At 41.9% G+C, this 27,329-nt stretch overlaps 1 protein-coding gene across 2 annotated transcripts in view; it reads right to left on the minus strand.

The window, feature by feature from the left end:
* Positions 1-25,162, minus strand: part of LOC140489232 (protein Tob2-like) — a 33,712-nt gene extending 8,550 nt beyond the window's left edge. Inside the window, exon 1 of one of the 2 annotated variants that reach the window (XM_072588545.1) lies at positions 25,028-25,162. The gene's annotated coding sequence lies outside the window, so the exon portion shown is untranslated. Of the gene's footprint in view, positions 1-22,053; positions 22,073-25,027 lie in introns of those variants that run through there. The other variant, XM_072588546.1, reaches the window with a different exon arrangement.
* Positions 25,163-27,329: the final 2,167 nt, after the last annotated feature.

Genomic DNA, 27,329 nt, shown 5'->3' on the forward strand with positions numbered 1-27,329 from the left:
TGTTACCCAACAGTGATGATGGGTTATGTTCCAAAATGCTTCTGCTGAGAGAAAATGTACTAAGTCTATTTGCATCTTCCAAGTCCATCTGAGGCAATGTGCTGGTTTGGTTCTTTTTCCTGATCTCCATAGGTTTCTAACTCGAGAAGCTTTGGCAAGAAAATCTGGTAGTTCACACCATGTTTATAAAGCTCTATCCTGGTACAGCACCAGAGATAGGAACCAGGACATTCAGCATAGCATGAGGAAAGGATTGTAGGAACACAAGAACTGTACAGCCTTGCAACTTGATGACATTTCATTCAATTAAATGCAGACAATTCTGAGCTTGGTTCTCACATTTCAGGTCTTTACCCAAAAATCCTGAAAATGTGTCGCTGCTTAACCCAATGCAGCCCTCTCGGAAATGTTTAAAGGAGTGAGATATAGTTTTTGGACTAAAGGGATCAAAAGGGTATGGGGAGAAAGCAGCAACAGGAGACTGAATTGGATGATCAGCCACCATATTGAATGGTCAAGCAGGATTGAAGTAGCAAGCTTAGACCATTAGGCCCTATTTTCTCAGGTGCATTCTTTTTCCTATGATATCCAGAATACAGAGCATCCTCAATATTACACTGAATTAAATCCAAGATTTGCTTTACAATTAATTTTAAAAACCCTTCATTTATTCACTCTTTTTCACAGCATGTAGATTTGGAAGGGTTTTGCACATAGCACGTGGAATGCAATGCTCAACACCAGAATGAACATCGTGGGGCAACTGTTTAACATTGACAATGGAAGATCTGTTAGATCAGCACAATTTACCCATGTAATGGCTTGGTATTAATAGACTGGATGCAAGCTCAGTGTTACAATTGCACATCAGGGACTACAAAAAGAAAACTGCTCAGCAGTCAGTCACACTCCTACTTTACACTTAGTCTAATTAGGCATTGAAGAACAATGAGGCATATGAATATTGAGCTATTTGCCAAGCCAGAGAACACTTGGGCACAAGAATATATTACAGCCACTGGCACTACACTAATGAACAAATAACAAATTATATTCAACTGGGTGGTTGCGTGCTTGCCTCAAAAGCCAACTCATACAAGCTCAGGTGCACCTATGTGACATGCATTTAGCAGCAAAGAGAATCTAAACATGGGGATGGGTCAACACCAATATTCTGACATACTACCCTGCAGATCTGACATACTACCCTGCAGAGTGGCAAACGCAGATCTACACCTTGGCTGAACTGGTGTTGTTCACAACCCACATTGCAAGTTACTTTTTAAAAAACGTCCTTTAATTAAGAACCTTTCAAACACTGCTCTGTTTTCAAACATTTAAATTGAGAATAGTCATTGCAGGCAGTGCATAAATACTTATATGCTGCTTAAAATTCCAACAGCAACATCTTTGATATTTCCAGTATTATGTTGATTAAACAGTAATCAAATTCAGTGCTAAGCTGGTTCATCTCAGCCACTGCAGTTACAACTGGCCTCCGAAGCAAAAAAAGGAATGGTGGGGGTGTGGATGACTAGGATGGAGAGACCAGCTACAAGTTCTCCCTTGATCACCACCCAGTGATCGTTGCTTAAATCAGATTTTGCTGCCGTCACATTCAACTTCTAGTCAGCACCTGGAGCTTAATGACAGCAGCCATAGGCTCTGACTACAAAAGCATCACAGGGAACAATGACACCCTCATCCACACACCACTTCTCCCAAGTTCACATACTTGCAAAATCTGAAGGCAGCACTTGTGCAGATGCAAATCAGTACATAGCTTATCAGAGCAGTACTTAGTCTGGCGGTATCTTTTGGACAGAGAAACAGTTAACAGTCCCCTGCCCTGAATTTCACTATAAATGGGAGATTTTAACACATACCTGCAACATCCACAATTTTTTTTTAAATCAGAGGCTAGTCTATGACTGAGAATGGCCTTCTATTGAATTTCTGATCATAAAAATGTTACACCTTACTGTTCCAAAGGATGTGGCTTTTTCAAACAAAGGTAAACAAGAGAGAGAAAACCAATGCAATGGTCTTACATCTTGTCCCATCAGCCTCCTTTTTTCAGGAACAGAGCACAAACTGTTAACTTGTTTGAAATAGGTGGTTTTTAAAAACAGATTAAGAATTCAAACCCAAAGCAAAATTTAACACCTACTATCAAGTTGCCCAAACTGCAAGCATACATGTAAAGACCTATTGCACAATTCAAACAGCTTTCTTATACACTGGCAACAGTCCATTATTCTGACTCAACTAAAGTATCAGAGCGATGATGTAATGCATCTGTATCACCAATATTTTGGGTGGCATTTATGCCAAGTCACACCACTCTCAAGCTTAAGGTCCATCGTTGAGAGTAGATTGAAAACTCGCAGCAGTAATTTACTAGGAGAGTAACAAATCTGATTTGAGCAGACATCAAAGCCAATTACTGAAAGCACTAGCATAGAGTGAAGAGTACACTCCAGGAACAGGCAGAAAAAAACCCAATGCTGGTAGCATGTATTTGTTGCTACCAAGGCACAAGATGGCATCAACCTTTTGCATCTACAACCATTCACCATCTATATAAAACTTACTGTAGCTACTATCCCACTCAACCAAATTAGCTACTTCCAACAGTAGGATAACCAGTGAGCATCAACACCCCAGAGCTGGACCTGAAGGTACATCTAGAGTTGCAGATTTTGGGGACTGGGAGAGGGGTGATGGTTGGTAATGGAAGAAGTCAGGTTTGTAATCAACAATCCTGTGGATCATGCTGGAAAATACACATTTGGCTGAGGTTACTACAAATACCTGCCTTCCTCAACATAATTACCCACCCCTACCCAATCCAAAAGATCCTTCTGGTAGCTCGCATGACAACTGTTTCCTAAGGACAGTGGGAGCTCCTGGAATTATAATGCAAGACAAAACAACCCCACAAGATTTAAATTAAACTTGACTTCTGCATCTCTTTCAGAATAATTGGGAATGCTGACAGAGGAAAAAGGGATAGGCATGTTACCAGTTTAACTAGAAGGAAAATTACAAAATATTGTCAGCTTATCACCCTTGTCTGTTGATGACAAATGATATTCAATGTATTTTGTTTAAATATTAACACATTAGAATAGTCTGCCTCCTTAAAGCACTATGTGACTGTAGGCTACCCTAAAGAGGCCCCATGCTAACGTACCCCCCATTCAGCATTAATTTTAAATCAGCCTGCGTGGAGTCGGAAATATGACAATCTATAGTTTAAAATTACTTAAATTATACACATTATCCATTTTCCTAAACTGGGGATTTAGTATATTATGCCAAAATATTTCACCACATTAAAACATTTGATGATGCGCCCCTCCCCTCTGATAGAGGGTGCTTGACCTAAACTCTGTCTGCATCCCAAGATGGAGTTGTGCCTTTTTGTAATGCTATTAGCATCTTGTGACTCTGAAAACTCCTTTCCTAATTGTGAAAATCCGAGAATAGCTTGCAACATTCTGTAGAGAATTGGATGGTGAAACAGAGCACATTTATAGCACCGATGACTTCATCACAAAAGCAGCAAATAGGGACGATGTGTAGTTCAGCTCACACCCTCTCCACACACTTCAGCATGGCTGAACCACAACTTTTAATTTAAAAGTAGTTTTGAAGCAGCAGAATTTTCACCTCAAAAAAGGTGCCAATTCATCCTGGGGCACTTTGCCAATAGCTCACTGATCTCTCAGTATGCCTCTTTAGGAAGGACAGCAGGTTATTTAAGATAGATAAGCCTCCCTTAGCCCATACTAAGTTTAATCCAGTTCGTAGCAGACATTTACAACTATCACTTTTATGGTGAAATTACTGGATTCAATCTGGAGCAGGGGAGATGAACCAGGACCAATTTTCCCATCTAATTGCACTACATAGCTCAGAGTACCTAATGCTGATAATCTCATGAGATCAGCTAACACCGTAGACCAGGGATAAAACCAATGTTTCTGACCAATTTGGCATCTTAAGATCTTTGCAACGTCACCGAGGGATCTGGCATTGCAAGATTTGAGCAAGTTTATTTGCACTGTAGCTATTTAAAAAAGAGATTTGCTTTTAAATTCTCTCTGAAGGAAGCAAGTTAATTTCCATTACACAGTTTTACAGAAAAAAAAAGGTGAAGGTTGAGGAAAGTTGGTTCCCCTCAACCTGCCAGTTAACTGTGCTACCAGCATTCTGCACCAGAAGGGAAGGGAAGTGCAGTATTTCACATTTACTGCCTGTTTAACTGTCAACCAGCCAAGTTGCAATGTTACAATGAGCTAGGTTGAGATAGGGAGAGAAAGCAATGAAGAACCAAAAATATCAACATCTTGATGTTATGACTGACCAGAAACTGAAAAAGGACCAACTATATAAATTATACTGGCTATGAGAGAGGTCAGAGTTAGGCATTCTAACACTACATGACTCAGCTTGAAATATACGTCACTTGCCTGAATGAGCACAGCTCCAACACCACAAGCAGCTTAACACTGTCTAGGACAAAAGCAGCCCACCTAATTGACAATAGACCCATGACCTTCAATATTCACTCCCTTCACAAATGCACTGTGACAAAACTGAATACCATTTACAGGATGCACTTCAGTAACTCCAGGATTTCTTCAACTGCACCCACCACCTAGCAGGTAAGCACAGTCGACTCAAAACACCACCACTTACATGTTCCCTTTTAAGGCACAAACCGTTCTGACATGGAATGGTCACCATTCCTTCACTTCTTGGTAGGTCAAAATCCTAGATCTCCCTTCCTGACAGCTCAGAATACACCAATATCCCCCACACTGCAGTAGCTAGGAGATGTGTGGACTGTAGGTGAATAGTCAGATGAATTAGTGTGGAACTGGAAAAAGCACATATCAGGGAGCAGCTGAGGAGGAGAGTTGATGTTTGGGGCAGGACCCTTCAGTCATGAAGAATCCTGCCCCAAACGTTAACACTCCTGCTCCTCAGGCACTTTTTCCAGTGCCACACCAACTACTGTAACTCAAAGAAGAGGCTCACTACCCACTTTCAAAGGACAGTTAGGGATGGGAAACAAATGCTTTCATCCCATGAAAGAACAGGGGAACAAAAAACACTTTTACAAACTGGTTTACATTGTCACAGGGGTTTCACTACAACATTTGTAAACACACTATTCAGTGCATTTTTGTTAATAGCAGATAAGGGCACAATAGAGCTCAGCTGTGATACTATCAAACAGCACATTTCAGTTCACAGATGAACACTAGCCACTTTGTGTGAAGTGCCAGTACATTGAAGTCGCTTGCAAGTGCACCCCAGCACAAATGCACACTGCACCTTCAATGAATCAAAAGGGCTTACAGTGCTAAATATTTAACATACAAATATAAAAAAAAGTGAGAAGGTGGTCATTTGGCTCCTCAAACATGCTGTGCCATTCAATAAGATCAGGGTTGATCTGATTATATTTCCAATTTCACATTCTCATCTACTCCCAATAACACTGCATTTGAGGTGCAATGGAATCAACCCACCTTCAGTGCCTTTTGGTGCAGGTCTCCAAAGCTGAACAACCCTTGAAAAAATCCTCTTGTCCCAACAGTGTGGCCTTAAACTTTAAAACCATCTTTCAGTTTTATTTTGTCATTAAAATCATAATAGGCTCAAACGAAAGGTAGCATGACTAATCCTGTCCTGAGGAGGAATACTCCCGTTGCTCGAAGGTTTTAATGTCTTCAACATGTGCTTTGCTGCCTTTTCTCCCCCTCTCCTGCTTGTGTCACACGCCATTCACCAATCTGTCAGAAGGACACACAAGTAAGCTGCTGCCATGAGATTGCCAATTCCAGGCAGCAAGCATCTGTTACAGCTACATGGGTGCGACCCAGATTACATCACCCATTATTTTCCCTTCATGTAGCAGCTTCACCTCCCTCACAAACAAGATAGGAAGCTCATGGGCTGTGAAATCTTGCAGGTGCAAACTCTCAACCCATCAACAAGACAATGAGGCGCAGTATCAGATTAACTTGCCGTTTCTAAATAGATGAAACTTTCAGCTGATTTACAATCAAACCATTATATTGTTATAAAAAGAATGAAGCAAGTCTTCAAAACAGTCAAGCCTCACAGTTCTGGAAGTTACAAATAGATGAGCATTTAAAAAAAGTACAAATATAAAATTTCCCAGCAGCAGCAGCAGCAGCAGCAAGGATTTCAGAGTCAAAAGTGCAGTTAGTGTCCAGTCACCAAACCATAAAATCATGGCATTAAAGAGCCCCCCCAGACCATTCAATATTAATGGCTAGCACAGGAATATCACATGCAAAATTTTCCTGATTCCAACTTATAAAGCTGCTCTCCAGATAGGCACCTCAAGAAAGTGCACAAAATTCTAAAATTTGTCTGTTCCTAGGGCTGTGTAACCATGGTGATGCTGACAATGGTTTCAGGTGGAGAATGGGTTTGGTGAATGGTCAGGATGAAAAAAAATCACAGTTCCTGGTCCAGATTACCCAGAAAAAAATGCCAATTTAAAACAAAATCTTATGTTGCTCATAATAGACTTTTCCAATGAATTCCTGATTTCAATTACAAGAATTCAGTTACAACAGGCAAACTAGTCCATTGTAGGCATTGATCTACACTGGCTCCTGGTCTGAAAACAACTCCATTTTAAAATTCTCAACCTAATTTTCAAATCACTCCCTTGCCCCTCTTCTCAGGAACTTACCATCATCCCCCAGTATTGCAGCACGCCAATTTTTGCACTTCTCCAACTCGGACTCCTTGCATATTCTCAAGTTTCCTCACAATCTCATAGGCAGCTAGTGAATGCCAAATTCTCACTCCAAACCTCTCCACCCCTCTACTTTAAAAGCATCCTAAAAAGCCATCTCAAACTGAAGCTTTGGGACATTAGCTTAATACATCACCTTACATGGCTTAGTAACAAATTTTGACAACATTCCTTGTGATAGTTGAGATAGAACTAGGCAAAGCCATTCCTGATAAAGGGCTTTTGCCCAAAACGCGATTTTCCTGCTCCTTGGATGCTGCCTGACCTGCTGTGCTTTTCCTGTACCACTCTAATCTAGACACAGAGATATAACTGCAAGCTATAGCAAACTTTGTTGAGGATTTGAGGGCTGGCAATCTCTTTTGACTCTGTTGTCATGCAGTCACCCCAGAGGGGAGACATTTTCAAATGATCAACTTTAACTGGCTGTACCAATCAATAACAGATTTTCAAAAAAAATAGCTTCATACTACATTCTTAGTTTAAAATAACACAGTTCACATTGGCCTCCACTACTTTATTCTATGATGTGCAGGTGCCAGTTGGACTGGGGTGGACAAAGTTAGAAGTGACATGACACCAGCTTATAGTCCAACAGGTTTATTTGCAATCTCAAGCTTTTGGAGTGCTGCTCATTTGTCAGGTGTTACCTGGTAAAGGAGTAGTGCTCTGAAAGCTTGGTGATTTCAAATGAACTTGGTGGACTATAGGGAGACTTCTAACTTTAGCTCTTAAGTCAGATTGTACCCAAAACTGTGGAAAGTTCTTTGCCCCTTGCTCGCCCACAGCTTGCACATCACTGTGACCCATTTCCAAAAATATTTCCCATAGCTGTTCTACCTCACCACTACTGCAACTCATCCATGTCAATGTTAGCTACAGATCTACTTCTCCAACGCTACCCTCCATTATTTCTAAGGGCTTCAATCCATGCAACAACTTGTACTTAGAGTCTACAGTTTGGTAACAAAGAAACAAGAACAAAGGATGGCCATGGTATCGGCCAAATTTATAACAAATGGAGAAGGGCTATGGAGAGCGAACAAACAAGGTCTCCTGAACATAATTAGGAAAAGGCAAGGTCTAATCCCAAGTGAAAACATTTGGAATTGACAATAGAGAGAAGACTTAAACGGGGAAAAAAGAATATTCACACTGTGTGGTTGAACATTAAGGAAAGTTTTGGAAAGTTCAAAGATCTTCTTGGGGGCTAACAGCAGCTAAAGCTTCAATTTCAATCCATAGTTCATCTGTAGCATCTTGGCTGATGTCAGCTGGGGAAGGTGGTGGTGGTGTATGGAGTTACAAATTACCTTAATGCCCTGATTTCAGGGACAGTTGGTAGCATAGAATGTGCTAAAGCTCCCAGTCACAATCAGCCAGTAATTCCCCGTCAAAGCGCATGATCATCAAATTATTTGGTTGGGCTGCAATACATAGTTAAGCAGCTTGCCAACCAGAAATGTCACCTGGGTTAGGTGTCAGAGGAAATGGGCGCTTCTGGAACAGGTGTCTTCAGAAATGGAAGAAACTTAAAACAAGAAAATCATGCCACCTGTTGAAATAGCTCAAACTGCTCTGTCCAATTTCATGCAATAGAAATCCCACAGGAAACCAGCGACTTACAAGATACTACGCGTGCATCTCAGCAACCATATCAAGTTACTGCATCCGATTAAGAAAATATTTATCAAGATAATTTCAAATTTTATCACTACTGCTCTCTTAAATAGTTCCTTCCTGAGATACAAACTATTAGATTATTTGGTATTTTACTACGCAATTATCTGAACGCTGAAAGTCAAAAAGAGTAGAAAATGCACAGGTTAATGCTTACCTTATTTTTTTTTTTAAAATATTTCAGTAGATATTCTAGCTGTTCAAAATAGTGATTTCCATTAGTATGCCCTTTCTGGTGAAGGGAGAATAACTGCACATCAATAAGAGGCAAAGTTAAGTGATGGCTTTTCGAAAGGCTTTGGATGTCAGATAGCACATTTGCAAGATGAGCCATTTTACTAATTTTACAACCATTTTACAACCTGAACAACTAATTTCAGAAGCTTTTCATGACCATACTTGCCAATTATTTCCTTCTATTCCCACAAATGTGCATTCTGTTAAAGAGATCACACCCAAGAAATGGATACACCCACTGTAATGCTTGCCATCTTTGTCCAGAGGGTCTGAGTCATAAATTCCACAAGTAACAGCTTATTGGTACTTTAACAAAATGTTGTCATGTGGACAGAATGCCATACCCTGCCCTCAGCTTATTCAACAGTCAGTTCAAAGCTGACTGGAAGCAGTTTTGAATGAGATTCTCTTCACTGGTTTGTGGACATTGAACCAAACTGGAGCACTACTGCTACACTAGCAGAGAATGGTCAATTGATCATTTATTTTATATAGACCTGTGCATCTGTTGAACAGTAGATCATTCAGCCCCTCAATTCTGTGTCACTGTGCCCATGACCTGATTGAAATGTACCTAAAACCCACCCTGCATCTTTGTTCCATTCTCAATAGTCATACCCAAAATAATTAACAGATAACTCAAGACTGGGGCTGATAGGTATGTTTATTCTTCTTTCATAAGAATATGGACCTAATTTGCTACACCAGCATTTATTGTTCACTACAGAGCCTTGGACGTTGGTGGGGAGCTGCCTTCTTGAAATGCTGCAGTCTTTAGGCTGTAGGTACACCAGTGCTTTTAAAGAAGCTATCCCAGGATCTTGACTCTCTCAGCAAACACAAAATAGCTCAAGTCAGGATGGTCCAGAGTGTGGAAGGCAACTTCCAGGTATTGCTGCTCATGTCCTGCTCGGGTAACTGTTCCAGCATCCACAGATTTTACTTGTGGGGGTAAGGTGGAGGAGAATGCTAGCTAGAGGCAAGAAAATACTGTGGACATTGGAAACCTGAAACAAAGAACACTGGATAAACTCAGGTCTGACAGCATCTGTGGTGACAGGAACAGAGCAAACTGAGGTACTGATGAGTCAGATATTGTAACTTTGTTCCTCTCACCACAGGTGGTGAGTTTCTCCAGTATTACGCTTGTGTTAGGTTTCTAACATGCTTTGCGATTAAATGCTGTTAAAAAAATGCAGACAGACAATGTTGGAGGGAAAGTGGCACCATTTTAAAAAAGGTCTCTACCTTTTTCCTCAAGCCACCACATATGCTAACTGGCTCCCTGATCCCCCAAAATTCATCCAAACAAAGCACCCAGTACAAAAACGGCCTGGAATTTGTCCCAATTATTCTAAATGGGTAGCTACACATCACTGCTCATATTCTTCAGAGGGTGCAGAATGTTATATTTGTAACATAGCTGAACGTGTGCAAAAGGGATGAAAAAAACAAAATTAAAACTCATTTCCTCTTCAATTCCTAAAAGCAGCAACTGTGTTCCAGAGTGTTATTTCACAGGTTGGCACTATTACCTGGCCCAAGATGTTGATAGAAGCCTTGACAATAGAACATTTGCTGTTTTGGTTGTGATGTCCGGCACCATCAGCTCCTTGCTCAATACTGGCAGAGTAGATTAGATTCTCTACAGTGTGGAAATATGGCCCTTTGGCCCAACCAGTCCACACTGACCCTCCGAACAGTAACCCACCCAGACCCACTAATGCACATATCACTATGGGCAATTTAGCATAGCCAATTCACTCGACTGGCACATCTTTGGACTGAGAGAAGAAACCGAAGCACCCGGAGAAAACCCACGCAGATACTGAGAATGGGCAAACTCCACACAGACACAGTCACCAGAGGCTGGAATTGAACCTGGGACCCTGGTGCTGTGAAGCAGCAGTGCTAACTGCTGAGCCACTGTGCGCCCTAGAGAGTGCGTTGCTGGGAAAGCACAGCAGGTCAGGCAGTATCTGAAGCAGAAGAATTGAAGTTTTGGGCTTAAGCCCTTCATCAGGGATGACCATACAGAGAACATCTCGGACACCCGTATCCACCAAGCCTACCGCCCCGTGGCTAAATACTTCAACACCCCCTCCCCCTCTGTCAAGGGCATGCAGGCCCTGGGCCTCCTCCACTGCTAAACCATTACCACCTAATACCTGGAAGAACACCACCTCAATCTACCTCAGGACCCTGCAACCACACAGATTAAGTGTGGATTTCAACAACTTCCTCATTTCCCCCACCACCCCCCACATTATCCCAGGCCCAAGCCTCCAACTCAGCAGTGCACTCCAGACCTGTCCATCATTCCCCACCTCCACCCATCACCACCTACCACTTTCTCAGCTACCTTCCCCCAATCCTACCCCTCTCCCATTTATCTCTCAGCCCCTGTCCACAATTCTCATTCTTGATGGAGGGCTTATGCCCGAAACATAGTTTCCCCTGCTCCTCGGATGCTGCCTGACCTGCTGTGCTTCCCCAGCAACACTACTCTGATCGCCAACACTTGCAGTCCTCATTTCCTCCATGTTGATGATCAGGAAATTTTACTGATCGCCTCCCAGATGAACCAACTGTGGTGGTTCTAACATTACTTACTAGGCACCAGTTAACTTAGATCAGGAGCCATAGTTGGGAAAATCTGTTTGCATGATCAGTGGCTTGCTAGGAACAGCTGCTACCATCATCAGGGAGGCACTGAAACCTACCATTAAACTGCAAATTTTGCAGTGAGGAAATTCTTCTCTCCAACTACACCATAGACTGGAAGATTAATTATTATGATTGCTATTGAAAAGCCACCGAGTGGTAATTATTTTGTAGTAAGAGGGATTATGAACATAAAATGCTGGATTTTTTAAAACTAGACACACAAAAGCAGTGACTGAGAAGCAAATTTATTTTCTGAAATAAAACAACCAATTACCCAGAGAGTATAATGGATGCCACTGAGCTATTAGAACCTGGTCTAGCAATTCAGATACTCTATATATAGAATGGCTACCTGTGAGAATTACAGGCTGTAAGCTGATCAAACAGCTTCGATGACTGTACCACAAGAACAGTGCTAAGTCAATAGACACTGATAGTTTGAAAAATCACAGTTACCTTAAGATATCAGCTTGCAACATGCGATTTCAATGTTATGGGCATATTTATTTATTTTTAAGAGCCCATGCCAGTCAGCATTTTAATAATGCACACACACCCACGAAATGCTAGAGAGCTCAATACTCTAGCTGCGACATGACAGTCACGTGTGGATCAATCTCATTCATGAAGGTGCATGAATTCATGCGCATCAGTAGGTTGAACCAAGAGAGCCCATATTTGAACAGAATCTGCAAATCCAGGGCAAAAATTGCAATTTTCATCAGTACCCAGAGTGGGGAGTACAGAGGGTTCTGAAATGAGTAAACAAGAAGAATTTGTTCTATTGGTAGACACATCAATAACCAGTGGAGATTGAATAAAGGAGCATTTCATGCAATGTTGTGTTTGACTATTACAGGAAGTCCCGTTACAAATCCCATAAATACATACATTGAGGAAAATTACTGGCAAAGAGCCGGGCAGGGATTTTTTTAATTTTAAAAAGGTTATGCAGCCCAGTTATGATCTAGAATGCAGTATTTGGAAGGCTGTTGGAAATCGATTCAGCAGTAACCTTGGAAGACTCGAGTTAATATTTACAGAGAAAATTGCACGGAAACAGAGAAAGAGCCAGGAGTGTGTAATTAGATAGCTGCTTCAAACACTGGGCAAAACACAAAAGGGCTAAATGGCTTCCCTCTGTACTACAGGATTTTGTGATATTCAGGTGGAGGAATTTAATTCTATTGCATCTTACTACAATGTAGTTTGAAGTCCCTAAAACTGTGGGGATGCTGGGTGAAATGGCCACCAGCTAAACCGCCTGGTGACTAAACAAAATGGTGGACTGAGAGCAGCATAGATCTTGCAGCTGCTTCAGAGTTGCAGGCTTTCGGTTGGATCGCTTCTGGGTATTATAGATTTAAAAAGTGCAAGATTTTTAATCTATTAAGAACTTTAGTCCAAAAACATCAAAAGGAGATGTATTCAGCACCCCCCTCATACACACATTCTGTGGGAGAGACCTCCATCTGTTTGTCAAGTGTCAATCTATAGAGGGATTCCTTTGTTTCAAATACTTCAAAACATTACATACAAAATGATACACAGAGGGAGAGATTGTTTTACTGGATGTCAGTTTGCTCACTGAGCTGGTGGGTTTGTTCTCAGACATGTCATCACCATGCTAGGTAACTGAGCCTCCAGTGAAGTGCTCGTGCTCTGTCCTGCTTACTATGTGTGTCTTGGTCTGTTGTGGGAGGTGGTATCATTTCCAGTTCTGTTTGCTGGTAAATGGGATCCAAAGCTATGTATTTGTTAATTGAATACCAGACCTCTAGGAATCCCCCCGCATGTCTTTGCGTCCATCCTGGGACAGGCCAAACATGGTCCCAGTTGAACTGGTGGCCCTCTTCATCTGTGTATGATACTAGTAATAGCTGGTCATGTCTTTTACTGGCTAGTTGGTGCGCATGTATCCTGGTGGCTAGCTTCCTGCCTGTTTGCCCAATACATAATGTTGTTGCAGTCCTTGCTGGGTGTTTTGTAGATGACATTCGTTCTGCTGGCTTTGGGTACAAGGTCCTTCAAATTCATTAGTAGAGTTAGTACAGTAGTTGTTTTGTGTGTTATCATGATGCCGAAGGGACCAGGGTAGTCTGGTGGTTACCGCGGAAATGTCTTTGATGTACGATAGGGTGACTAGAGTCTCTAGCCATATTATGTCTTCCTGTTTAGGTCTGTTGTGCTGGAATCAGCAGGCTGCGCTTATTGGGTAACTTATTCCAGAATACATTGTATAGGTGTTTCTCTTCGTAGCTCCCGGGTACTGCAGCGTGTTGTGGCTGGTTTAAATAGTGTCCTGATGCAGCTCCATTTGTGGGTGCTGGAATGGTTGCTTCTATGGTGGAGTATCTGGTCAGTGTATGTGACTTTCCTGGAAATGCTGGTCTGCAGTTGTCCATTGGCTTTTCATTCTACCGTGACGCCCAAGAGGAGTTTGTATTCTCTTATTCAGTAAATTTGGTGAGGATGTTGTTTGTGTTTGTGGGTTTCTTCTGGTTTGTCAGATTTTATGACGACAAAAGTGTCACCCACATATTGGACTCAAAGTTTCGGCAAGATCATGGGAAGGACTGTTTGTCCTAAGCCCTGCATAACTGCATCTGCTATAAGTCCTGGCATTGGTGATCCCAAAGGCATCCTACTGATTTGTACGTACATCTTGTCGTTGAAGGTGGAATAGGTTGAGGGGCACAGGTTCAGTAGTTTGAAGATGCTGTCCTTGCTGACTGAGTGGTGTTGTCAGGTGTTTGTACCCCTGGTTTGTCCAGCAGTGAGTCCAGTGTGTCTTTGGCTAGGGTGATGTTGATTGATATTATGAATAGGGCTGTCACAAAGGGAACCATGACCTTGTCATCCTCTATCTTGATGCCTTTGATGTTAAGAATTCCTGGGTAGACTGGATGGAATAGATTGAGACTTTAACCAGGTGTTTTAGTGCTTGTTGCAGTTCCTTTGCTAGTCTGTGCCAGGAAGAGAGACAATGGGTCTGTGGGGTGCCCCTTGTTTGCCCACACCCAGTAGAATGAACGCAATATACAAAATACCCTGTAAAATCTGCAACAAACATTACATTGGGTAAACTAGCAGGAATGTAGCCACCAAAAGACATGATCACTATCACTCATATCCATACACAGACAAAAAGGAACACCAGTTTAAGTGGGACACAGCATCCATCTTGGGGACAGGCCAAACAAAGGCACGTGCAGGAATTCCTAAAGGTCTGGCATTTAAATCACAACAAACAAAGATTTGGACCCCATTTACCAACCTCAGGAACAGAACCAGAACTGATACCACCCACCATAAGCCAAGACAAACAGCACACGGGACAGAACATCAACACTTCACTGGAGCCTCAAGGACGTTACATAGTGAGGTGACGAAGCATCAGAGAACAAACCGACAAGCTGATCCACAACCTGAGCTGCAAACCTTCTCCTACATCTCATTATTTTACATAAAAGCTTGTGGCAAGCCCTACTAGTGGGCAGCTCTGGAGAAAGATTTATTTTAATCCAGAGATTGAAAGTGGACAGTTGGAAGACTTGAGGCGGCGGCAGCTTTGTTTCAGCTAAGTGCTCTATTTTAAACATATGCTCATATGTTGAATTTTTTAAAAATCTTTTGCATGATTAACATTAAAATCTGTAGACAAGGAAGGGTAGTTGATTTTAAAAAGGTGCTATTGAGCTTCTTTTTCGGCTTATTGTCACTGAGGACATTCAAGAGACACTGATGACTAGTAAATTTAAAGAAGGGATTACACAGCAGGATCAGTTAGATAGATGGGTGACTGTCAGGAAAGTCAAAAAAAGTCTCCTGTGACTATTCCTCTCTCAAGCAGATATTCCATTTTGGGTACTTTTGAAGGGCTCGTCTCAGATGAAAATAGAAGAGGCAGTCAGATCTTGGGCACTAAGAAAAGTCTCGTATTAATGGGGTTTGTCAAGATTTAAAATTGTTATAGGGGACTCTTCTTTCAGGGGTAGAGACAGGAGATTCAACAGCAGAGTGTGAATCTAGACAGTATGTTGCTTTCTCTCAAAGCATTTGACGTACAAATGAGAGAGAGACATCGCTGTATTGTATACATTGACAAATGACAGTTAGGGAAAGCATGTGTCTGCCTGTGTGGTTGGGGGGGGGGGGGGCAGCGTTAGGTAGAAGGTTAAAAAACCAACCTCAACAGTAGTAATCTGTGGTTTACTCCCAGTGCCAAGTTCCAATGAAAGGATAGGGCAGATACTGCCTAAAGAGGTGATACAATGTACAGGGATTCAGACTTTGGATCATTGGAATCTCTGGGGGAGAAAAGAGATGTTCAAAAAGGTATGGGTTTCACCTAAGCTGGAAAGTGACTAATATCCAGGCTGGGAGATTTCCTAGTTGTATTGCGGGAGCCTTTGAACTATTGCAGGGGGCTGGAGGTTCTGAAGCAGAAAAAAGTAACTTACTTAGAAAAAACAGACAAGAACCAGAGAACAAAGTAACTGAAGAATTAAATTGCATTTATTTCAATGCAAGGGGTCTTACTAGGATGACTGATATACTCAGGGCATATATCGGAACATGGGACTGGGACGTCATAGCTATCACAGAAACTTGACTGAGGGAAGGGCAAGACTAGCAGGTCAGGGTTTTAGATGTTATAGGCAGGAAGAGTCTGTTTCCATGCTGTACATCTCTGACAGAAGGAAACGGTGGGGGGGGGGGGGGGTTGTGGAGGGAGAAGAGATGTGGCATTTTTGATTACGGAAAACATCACGAATTAGAGGACATTTCTGAGGGATCAGTGAAAATATGGGTTGAAGTTAGAAATAAGAAAGGGATGATCACTTTGGCATGATTGTAATAGAGGCCCCCCCAATAGTTAGAGTGAAATTGAGCAGCAAATATGGAGAGAAATCTTAGGTATAAGAATAATAAAGGCTGTCATAGTGGGGGATTTTAATTTTCCAAACATGGACTTATACAGCCAGAGCGCTGAGTTTAGATGGTGAAGAATTTGTTAAAAGTGTTCAAGAAAACTTTCTATGTACATGTTCCTTCTAGAAAAGGAGCAAAACTTGACCTTCTCTTGGGAAATAAGGCAGGGCAAGTGCCTGAGGTGTCAGTGGGGGAACACTTTGGGACTAGTGATCATAATTCTAGCTTCAAAATAGTCATGGAAAAGGATAAGCCTTCCATAAAAGTTGAAGTTCCTAATTTGAGTAAGGAAATGTTAATGGTATGAGACAAGCTCTTTCAAAAATTGATTGGAGTGGACTGTTCGCACGTGAAGGGATGACTGACAAGTGGGTCAAGATGTGTGGTAACAAGCATTCAGAGGCATTATGTCCCTGCTAGAGTGAAAGGTAAAACTGGTAAGGCTAGGGAGCAATGGATAAATAAGAATAGAGCTTTAGTCAAGAATAGGCAAGTCAGAGCAGGACTTATACACTTAATGGTAAGGTCCGAGGGAGTGTTGCTGAACAAAGAGACGCTGGAGTGCAGGTTCATAGCTCCTTGAAAGTGGACAGTGACTGCGGCATTTGGTATGCTTTTCTTTAACGGTCAGAGCATTGAGTACAGGAGTTGGGAGGTCACGTTGCAGCTGAACAGGACATTGATTCGGCCACTGTTGGAATGTTGTGTGCAATTCTGGTCTCCTTCCTATCAAAAGGATGTTGTGACATTTGAAAGAGTTCAGAAAAGATTTACAAGGATATTGTCAGGGTTGGAGGATTTGAGCTGTAGGGTGACGCAGAATACTCTGGGGTTGTTTTCCCCAAGTGGAGGCTGAGGGGTAACCTTATAGAACTTTATAAAATCATGAGGGGCATGGATAGGGTAAATAGACAAGGTATTTTCCCTGGGGTGGGAGACTCTAGAACTAGAGAACATAAGTTTGGGATCAGAGGGGAAGATACAAGAGACCTCAGGGGCAACTCTTTCCCACAGAGGGTTACGCATGTATGGAATGAGCTGCCAGAGGAAGTGGAGGAGTCTGGCACAATTACAGCATTTAAAAGGCATCTGGATGGGTATATGAATAGGAAGGGTTGAGGGATATGGGCCAACTGCTGGCAAATGGCACTAGATTAATTTAAGAAATCTGGTCAGCATGGATGAGTTGGATGGAAGGGTCTGTACATCTGACTAATAAAGAATCATCATTAGAGATAGATAACTGGAATTGAATGAATCTCTTGAGCATAAAGACTGCACGGGCATTCTTAAGAGAGAAATCAGGAAGGCAAAGACAGGATACGAGATGGTCTTGACAGATGAGATTAAGGATAATCCAAATAGATTCCACAAGTACATTAAGAGCAAAATAGCAAAGAGAGAGTCAGGCACCTTAAAGATCAACGAGATAATCTTTGTTGAACCTCAGGAGAACCAAGACAGTTAAATGAATATTTTGTGTCAGTTTTAACTGTGGAGAAAGAAATGGAGACCAGAGAACTCAAATAATTATTTATGTTATGAAAACAATTCATTACTGAACAGCAAGTGCTGGAGGTCTTAGAAATCAAAAAAGTGGATAAACCTCCAGGACCTGATCAAGTGCATCCCAGGACATTGTGGGAAGTTGGGAAGCAAATGCATGACTCAGAGCAGAAATATTTCTATCATCCATAACCACTGGCAAGGTGCCTGAGGTTGCTAAGGTTGTGTCTATATTTAAGAAAGGCTGCAAGGAGAAACCTAGGAATTTATTCCTGAGAGTCAGACTTTGGTGGTAGGTAAATTGTTAGCAATTCTGAAATTTAATATTTACATGCAATTTGGAGAAGCAAAGAATGATGAGGGATAATCAACATGATTTTGAGAGAGAACTAGTGTCTCAAACTTGGAGTGTTTTAAGGAAGTAACGAATAAGATTGAGGGCAGAATAGTAGATAGTGCTTAGTTGAATTAGTAAAGCCTCTAAGGTTCTGCATGGTAAACTAATTAGTAAAGTTAGATCACATGGAATTTAGGGAGAGTTCACCAATTGGATACAAAATTGGCTTTGAAGTAGGACAGTGTGGTTAGTGGTGGAGGGTTGTTTTTTCAGCTGGAAACATGTGACCAATGGTGTTCCACAAAGATCAGTACTAGCTCCACTTTTGTCTGTCATTTATATAATGATTGCAAGTATACAGGAGGTATACAGGTTAGTAAATTTACAGATGACATTAAAATTAATGGTATAGCGAACAGTGAGGTTATCTAAGATTACAAAGGGATCTTGACCAAGTGGGTCAATGGGCTGAGGAACGGTAGGCAGAGTATATTTTGGATAAATGTGAAGTATTGCTTATTGGCAAGACAAACAAGGCAGAACTTATACTATTAATAGTAAGACCCTGGGCAGCATTGTAGAACAGAGACCCAAAGGGGTTCAGGTGCATAGTTCTTGGAAATTTGCATTACAGATAGACAAAGTTGTTAAAAATGCATTTAGCAAGTTTGCCTACATCGCTTAGGTTACTGAGACGGAGTTGGGACATCATGTTCATGTTGTACAGGACACTAGGGAGATATCTTTTGGAAAACTATGCAGAATGTTATTAAATTGGAGATGATTCAGAAAGAAAGATTTACCAGGGTATCGCCAGGAATAGAAGTTGAACTATTAAAATATGCTGGATTGACTGGGAACCTGTTCACAGGAGAATAGGAGATTGAGGATTGACAGAGGTTTATAAATTCATGAGGGGTGTGAATAAGGTGAATAGCAAAGGCCTTTTTCCTAGGGTGTGGAGTCCAAATTTAGGGGCCAGATTTTAAGGAGAGAGGAGAAAGATTTAAAAAGGATGCGAGGAGCAACTTTTCTTTCCCCCAACAGTGCACACAAAATGTGGAATGAACTGCCAGAGGAAGTGGATGCAGGTACAGTTACTACATTTAAGAGACATTTGGATAAGTACATGGATAGGATAGCTTTGGAAGGATAATGGGCCCAACACAGGTAGGTGGGACTTGTTTGGTTTGGAAAGATGGTTGGCATGGTTTAGATGGACCTAAGGGTCGATTTTCATGCTGTATGACTATGACTCTTACAATGACCATAAAATGGCCTCTACTAAGTCCTCACAAACCCAGCTTAATAAAAGTTAGCCTCATTTCCCCAGTTCAACCTTAAATGCATTTTGTATATCTCAGCCTTGCCAAATCAAAAATACTTAGATAGAAAAAAACCACAAAACAGGAGACTGGAAGAACACAGCAAGCCAGGCAGCATCAGGAGGTGGAGGTGTCAATGTTTCAGGTGTAACCTTTCTTCAGTCCTGAAGGGTCACACCCCAAACATTGACTTCTCCACCTCCTAATGCTGCCTGACTTACTGTGTTCTTCCAGCCTGTCTATAAGAAAAATAGATCCATAGTGATCGTTGATATTCCCTTTAAGTGGATTGCGATTCCTCCAATTATCTCAGCACAAATTTCACCATATTTGCTCCTTTTGACACCAGATGTTCTCTTTGTATGAGCAATGATACAAATATAAAAAGCTATAATACGTAGGAGCACGAGTGAAGTGAGTGTAAGTTTTCAGTACAATAGTGTCTGCACAGAAATAGGCAGACAATGCTTGGTGTGAGCTCCTATATTATTTCACTGGTTTGATACAATATTGTTTTAATTACACTGCTGTGAAAAACACAGACTGCAAGAATCCAAATATGAACACTATCTCCCTCCTAAATTTTGTTTTGTGTTCTGCCTGCATGACAACTCCACCCCAAAGTTCCATCAATTGAAATCTATAATACAGCCAAAACATTTTATAACACCTGCCTATTTTATTTTAATATTCACCCAATTATCTAGCTATCCCATCAGTAGCTAGATCAGAGACCAAGAAAGGCCCAGTTTTCAATCCCACATCAAGTTAATCATCACTACTACAAGAAACTTGAAGTGTGCTGAGGTTAGAGAATTCAACCTCCCCAGACACCAGACAAGTGCTGATGTCAGTGGTATAGAAGTGGGCTCAACGTAATGATTCAACAGAATCAGATCATGGCAGCTCTCAAGCTGATGAGGAAAAGCACAGAAGCCCATGAAAATGTTCCAGAAAAGGGAAAAGATTGGAGGATAATTAGTGAGACATCTAGACCACTTCTTATCACAAGTCTCACGGATTTAAAGTAATTGTACAGAGTTTCTTGATGTAACCCCAGGTGGTTTGTCCTCTTGCCCATTTTGGGCTTGGGCAAACATACCAACGGATGTAGAGATGTTCCCACTTGTGACTAAGAGCAAAGCTAGGAACAATAAATACAAAATAATGAGCTATGTCAATAGGGAATCAGGAGATACTTCTTTAAAATCACAAAATAATATAAATGTGGGACTTACTAACATGTCCAGGAGTTGAGATAAATTGCACGAAAGCCATAAAAGAGAAAACTAAATGCATGCTGGAAGAAAGGAATAAAAAATACACTAATGGGGAAGAGAGATGGTGGGTTGGAATGGAAAGTGGTCCATTTGGAGTACAGCACCAATATTGAGCAGCTGGGCTGAATGATCCATGCAAGTTTAATTATGCAACTGTGGGGTGAGAGTAAAGGGGTTTATGAACCTACATTTCAGGACTGTGTCCCTCCAGAATAATAAACAAAGGCAGAGGGAATTGCATTAACAAAATTTTTTAGAAATTCACAGCATCGTTGCTGGGAGTCATGACAATGTGGATCAATAGCTGCAGACTGCCACATCCTCAGACTGAGGCCAATCTCCAAAGCCAAGGCTGCAGAACAGACAATACCTCAGAATTGGGAGGCTGCACAACCAAGAACTGTGCAACAAGCATTCGGCCCAGGATCCAATGGGTAAAGACACTGCCCTGACTCGATCTCAGTCATTCAGACCATTCTTTCCCTGATCTGTGTAGAGTTATCAGCTGTGGGGTGGGAAGCATGCCACACAATAGGCCAAGCTGGAAGGGAGAGAAGGTTCGTGCGCCTGACCAGCAGCCACAGCTGGAAAGTGGGCACGTGGACAGACAAGTGCAGGATCATTTCCAGTTGAAAGGCTTTTCACTGTCACGAGTTGCCACCACACACATACTGCCTTGCCATTGGAAGTTATCCAGCCCAGACTCAACACAGGAGAGGAAGACTGGAACAGACTAACATGAATTCCTGTTTCAAATACATTGAACAGTTGCAAAATCAAGAGAGATGGATGAGCTCCAAAGCTAACTGATCAGAGTTAGTATAAAAAGATTATAGCTGTGCAGTGGTTTTGTACATTGCTCAGGTTATGAAACCAGTCTAGATTGATTGGGATGTCAAGATGTTAATCACCTGAAGGTCAAAAGTAATAGAGCATTTGGAACTGTCTCTGTCCACCCCTCAGGTGCATTACTCCACAAATCACTAACCAGAGACAAAGCATGGCCATTACAGAAATTGGCCAAATGGGGAAAAAAGGTCAAGGAGATTGGAAGATACAATCATACAAATTATGAGTAGAGAACCTTTCAGCTCCTCAAATGTGCTCCTTCATTCAGTAATATCATGGCTACTTTGTTGCTTTAAATGCTTCATTCTATCTTCCCACAGCATATACAGTACCTGGCCTTTACAGTACCAGGGAGAGCAGACGACAATTCCATCTGTCCCAATTTTTGATAGATTCCCATTAGTGTTGGGGCATTAAATAACATACCTAATTCCAACCTCTAAGGGGGCATCACATCATCAGCATGAAGGACAATGTCCAAGTCCAGTGTCACTCGAAATATTTCTTCCCCAACACTGATCAACATATAGATCAGATTGCCAGCTGGAGCAGTGCATAGCAAATTCTGAAATAATGTATTAACAATTGGTTACAGCTTTCTAAAATCATTTGCAGGCTGTCAGTCAAATATTTCTGTACTAACCCTTTGGAAAAGTAATTAGATTGGATTTTCTATTCTTTCACCACAGCCCAGTAACCATTTGTTTTCAAATCTCTCCTTTATTTTACCAAGCTTCTTAGATCTACTACTTATGTTTACTTCATCACTGGTTCACGCAAAGTGTTGTTCTCATCAGCACTTTCAGTCTTGGAAGTATGGTGCCCAGAATTGATCAACACTAGTATAGGGTTCATAAAGATTAGCACTGCTTTCTTGCATTTATTTGTAAAGCCAATGCTGCAACATTTTTCTGTGAAGAAATGAACAGCATTGGTAACTTACCCTAAGACTTAGTATATGAATGCTCAAATCTTGTTTCCATATTTTCTTTAGATGGGGACATCATTTATTCACACATCCCTAATTGCCTTTGAACTGAGTGGCTTGCTGGGCCATTTCAGATGGCAGTTAAGTGTCAATCACGTTGCCACAGGTCTGAAATCACAGACCAAACAAGTGAAAGGAATCATCTTTCCATAACTGAAGAACAGCAGTGAACCAGAGGTTTTTAAAAGAATGACAATTACGTGGTCAATATTGCTAACTTTCAATTTCTGAATTTATAAATAGGGCTTACATTCCACCAGCAGCCACAACAGAATTTGAATCACTGTTCCTTGCACATTAACCTGGGTTATTGGTTCAGTGGCATCATCACTACACCATTTCTCCCCTTCATTCCTGTACGTCTTGTAAACTGTTAATTTACAAAGCCTCCTGTTTTCATTCCACATGTCTCATTTCACCACACTAAATTTAATCATCATAGGTCTACCCATTTCTGTCTACTCAATGGGGTCCTTTGGGATGAAAAGAAGATCAAATGTGCCAGACAACCTTCCTCATCGATGAATACCTTGCAGAAACAATCAGTTGTCATTTGCTGGCAAAAAAAGGAACACGCAGAGTTGAGGAAGAAGCTGAAAAAATATTCCTTGGTGGCAGGATGCGCTGCATTCAGCTCCCTGAAACACAAGGTTTCAAATCCTCAATGATACTACCATCTGTAGATGGGTGACCTATGCATCCTGCAGATGGACTCTAAAGCATGGTAACCTGGAGTGGTGATTGCCAATTCCTTTCAAGGAAAGTTACAAAAAGAAGCAGAAAAGGATCGAGTACAGCAATGCACCAACCCTAGACAATCTCTATTGTAGATTAAGGCTAATAGTGTTAGGGAAAAGTGACTGCATCTGAAAAAATATAACTGCACTCAACCCAGCTGTGCTGGGCGTCTGTTTTCTTGACATATAACCCAAGCTGAAAGCAGCCAAATAAGGAGCCCTACAGGCTGGAGGCAATACTGCAAGGTTTGGGGGGTGGGGTGTGGGGCTGTGGTGGCGCCTCGCTGGCGATGCAGCATGGGACTTGTAGTCCACCCCACCATCAGTGCCGTGGGGATGGGGGCGCGGCATGAACTACACGCCCCAGAATGCAGAGCAGGGCCGGCCAGCAGCAAGCATGCGCACTGAGCCCGGTGGAGGCGGCCTCCCGCAGCGCAGGCGCAATCGCGCATCCTCCTCCCTATTGCTCAACATTAAATGTCCCTGAGCCCCAACCCCCTTCCCTCCCCTCCCCTCCCCTCCCCCCCACACCTCTCAAATTCCATTTAAATCCAAACCGGACTGGGAGGGGACATGGGGGAAAAGAGAGAGGGGCAAAACAAAAAAAAACCTTCAGAACCTTTCAGGCACTTCCCCCCCCCCCCCCCCCAAACCAGTTAAAATGAGAGAAAACAACATTTTGTGTTCAGCAAAATCTTTCCAACTTTAATGAAAGGTCCAACCCAAGGACTTTAACCTCTCGAAATCCCCTTAAACCTAACCTCAATCCAACATCGTTTGATTAAAATTATTTGTTCAGTGCTGGGGTAACCTCTAAAGTCACCTCTAAATGCGATGAAGGGGGTAAACAACAGCGATTCCCCCGCGACTTTTAGAGAATTTAATCCATTTCCCCCCCCCCCCCCCCACACTCCCCACCAAATAAAACCCCCCCGACTTGGCTTTGAAATTACTGACTGAACACGTCAACAATCGTCCCAAATACTGTAGGCATATTTTGAAATTCTTTTTCATTAAAAAAAAAGTGGGGAGCTTCACCACGTATATATTTTATTATTTTTTTTCTTAAAAATCTCTAACCCGCTGACAAAAACAACAATTGGATTTAGGAAAAACCTCACACTGGGACATTTTATTTTTAAAAAAATTAAACAGAAAATGACACGACCCTTCTTTTTTTTTACCCCCCCCCCAAAAAAAAAACTTAAGGTCATCAAATAAACCTCACCGAGACCAGCTCAGATCATTTTTAAAAGGGTGCTCTCATCAATAGATGTTTCGAAGGGGAAAAGGGGTGGGGGGGGGGGGAAATAAGATTTAAAAAAAACAACTTTACATTTTAACCTCAGCATTCTCTTACCCTCCCCGTCTCCTTCACGTACGAATATTATTTCCAGTTTTAAAAAGGCCTGCTTTCTTTAAGACCCATCGACAGAAATTGAAATAATTAAACTACTCTGCCATAAAAATTAACAATAGTGGGAGCCCCCCACCCCCAGAATGTAAAAGGGATAAATTCCCAGCTTCACCACCCCCCTCCCCCAACATATAAAGGAGCCATTTAATATTTTTCGGGGGTGGGGGGGGGGGAAAGAAAGGGGCGCAATTTGATTGAATCAAGGTTTTTATTGTTAATTAAAATATTTTATTTTATTTAAAGATGGAGAAGGCTTACTTGCCGCTGTGGGATTCGAACCCGGGTCCTGCTGGTGGTGGTGGTGGTGCCGCCGCCGCCTGTCAGCCCCGAGCAGCCTCTGCCCAAACTTTCGCCCCTTGCTCCCTGGCGTACTTATATCAGCTCACCCACCGTGAATAGCCCCTTCGACAACCCTCTGGAACTACTTCAGCCTTCCGTTCCTGTCCGGGATCTACTTTCCCTCAAAAAAAAAGTGGGGCGGAAGGATGGCACGTACGACGGCAGGGAGAGGGGGTGCAGCGCCGCGACGTGACCCCGCCCCCACCCCGGTCCTAAAAATAAACGCGGCGTGCTAGCAACTCGGCTCTGATTGGTCAGGCGCCAGCCAATGGGCCAACGCGTCGCTGACGTCACTGTCCGTCAAGGAAAGGGAGGGTAAAGGACGCTTCTGTATTCATATATCGCCTTTCCCATCCTTTACTTACCTGAAAAGTTTCAGTGTTTCCCAGATCCCGAAGAAAAACCAAAGTGAGCTGAATTTAAATGATCAATATCTACATCATTTGGGTGGCATGGCGGTTAGCACTGCTACCTCAGCTCAATTCCAGCCTTAGGCAACGGTCTGTGTGGAGTTTGCACATATCCCCATGTCTGCCTGGGTTTCCTCCCACAGTGCAAAGAGGTGTAGGTCATGTGGATTGGCCATGCTAAATTGCCCAAAGTGTCAGGTGCATTAGTCAGAGGGGAATGGGTCTGGGTGGGTTATTCTTCAGAGGACTGGTTGGGCCAAATGGCCTATTTCCACACTGTTAGGAATCTAAGCATTAAGTTGCTCTACAAAGTGAGTTGCTTCTTTCATATTTTCAGGATATCCCAAACTAACCTAACTTTATGTAGCAGTTTTCACATCCTCATGCCTCCCTAAACTGATTTACATCTATATATTATCTTTCGTATCCTCAAGATGCCCCAAACTAACTAAAATATATTATCTTTAACATTCTCAGATGTCCCGAACAGATGTAAATTTATGTAATAATATTTACATCCGAAGGGCTCCCTAAATTGAATTGCGCCTATATATTATCTATTGTATCCTCACGGTGTCAATAGTGTCAATAGTGCCTTACGTTATAGTAACTTTTATGTCCTCAGGATTCCACAAAACAACATGCATCTACATATCTTTTTTTATATTCTCAGGAAGTGACTTGCATTTTCATGTCACCTTATTGAATGGTGGAGCAGACCGGAAGGGCTGAATGACCTATTGTTACTCCTAATCCCTATCTTTCACATCTTCCTGATATCTAAATCTGAATTGTGTTGATATGTCAATTTTTGTATTCTTAGGAGGTCCTAAAGTGACTTGCACTTTTATATCACATTTCATATTCTCTGGATGTCCCAGTTGAGGTACCATGAATTAGCAGCTTTTACAACTTGAGGACATCCCAATACAACATTCATTGTAAAGCATCTTTTTCATCCTCAGCCACTATATGGTGTCATAGGTATTAGAGTCATACAGTATGGAAACAGACCCTTGAGTCCAAATAGTCCACACCAAACATATTCTCAAACTAAACTTGTCCCACCTGCTTGTGCTTGGCCCACATCCCTCCAAACATTTCTCATTCATGAACTTATCCAAATGTCTTTTAAGTTTAGTAACTGTATCTGCATCCTATGTCCTCCAGTAGTTCATTTCCACACACGCACCATTCTCTACCTAAAAGGTTGCCCCTCATGTCCTTTTTAAATCTTTCTCCTCTCACCTTAAAAAATATACCCCTTAGTTTTAAACTCTCCCATCTTGGGTCAAAGACCCTCATCATGAGAGCCATAGACCTTACCTATGTCCCTCATGATTTTATAAACATCAATAAGGTTACCCCTCAACCTCCTACACTCCAGTGAAAAACATCCCAGTCTGTCCAGCATCTCCTTATAACTCAAACTCTCCATTCATGGCAACATCCTGATGGATCATTTCTGAACCCTCTCCAGCTTACTAATAGCCTGCTTGATTCAATGATGTCTGTCTGTGGTCATGCAAGTTTATCAATCATTTTGTGTACAACAAGCTCCCATAAACAGTAAAGATGTTTTCCATGATCCAGTTGGGACTGGAATCTTGGGGGGATCCACAAAGGTAACCTTGCTTTTGCTTTTGGTAAGATACTGACTTCCTTGATGGTGGTTAACTCTGTGTTAAGCAGCACCTGATTTCACTCAGGATCCCCATTCTGGCATAGCACTCTCTCCTACAATTGCTACAGAGGAGACAATGAGCTGAGAAGGTACTCGATTCAGTGGCCTCTGCTTACTCTGGGCCCTG

This window comes from Chiloscyllium punctatum, chromosome 18 (assembly GCF_047496795.1).
Source record: "Chiloscyllium punctatum isolate Juve2018m chromosome 18, sChiPun1.3, whole genome shotgun sequence".
NCBI lineage: Eukaryota > Metazoa > Chordata > Chondrichthyes > Orectolobiformes > Hemiscylliidae > Chiloscyllium > Chiloscyllium punctatum.